Here is a 1,027-nt window from a genome sequence, read left to right as displayed (position 1 = left end):
TGAATTATTATTTTCATATCTTACATCATCTGTCTTCATTCATCCATGTTTCTGTTGTTAGTCACAGGGGGGCGGGACAGGGTTGTTATACATACAGAGATCATTGCGATCGTTTCCCCCTTTCTCTCCCCACCTTCCTTCTACCCACATCGTACTGCTACTCCTGTTATTGTCCCTGACAGATTGATCTGCCTTGGATTCCATGTGTCAAGAGCTCTTATCTGTACCACTGTATATCTGGTGTAGCCGGATTTGTAAGGTAGAACTGGGGTCATGATAGTGGGGGGAGAGAATTAAAGAACTAGAAGAATATTGTATGTTTCATAGGTGCTATACCCTGGCTCATCTCAATAGTGTTTTATAGCTTTCTTTGTACTTTTTTTTAATATCCCTAGTTATTTTATTACTTTGGGGGCAATTGTGAATAGTTTTATCTTCCTGATTTTCTTTTGAGAGTTCTCTTTATACGTGTAGAGGAATCCTACAGATTTTGTTAGGATTTTGCTGAAGCCTTCTATTAGTTCCATTAACTTTCCTGTACAGTCTTGGGATTTTATATATGTGCGGGTTGGGTTGGGTTGGGTTTTCTAGAGAAGCAAAACTAATGACACTTATATATGTATCAGAAATAAATTTATATCAAGAGAGCCCACATAGCCACAGAGTGGACATGCACAATCCAGCTCACATCCAAGAGTCAGATGCTAAGCCAGAGCCTCTTTGCACCTCACAGAGCCTCTGGGACCAATTAACCAGGAAGCATGAAGATGACCCAGGAAGTGGGAGATCACAAGCCAATGGAGGCAGTCAGGTAAATACAAAGTCAGCAAGCAGTGTAGCAGCTGCCATCAGCTCCCAGAGCTAGCACACCACAATGACAGGCCACCAGTTCAACCCCTAACAAACCAGATGCAGGATCCCCAGGAAGAAGGTGAGAGAGCTCTTCACAGAGCCTACATGTATATATGTAGTATTCCACATCCCCAAGGAGACATCATTAGGCTGTGACCTGAGTAAGGGGTTGCAC

The sequence above is a fragment of the Echinops telfairi genome, unplaced genomic scaffold (assembly GCF_000313985.2).
Source record: "Echinops telfairi isolate 266 unplaced genomic scaffold, ASM31398v2 ScPeMD7_7412;HRSCAF=8450, whole genome shotgun sequence".
Classification (NCBI taxonomy): domain Eukaryota; kingdom Metazoa; phylum Chordata; class Mammalia; order Afrosoricida; family Tenrecidae; genus Echinops; species Echinops telfairi.
The sequence above is the reverse complement of the archived record's forward strand: the minus strand, read 5'-3'. Positions refer to the sequence as shown.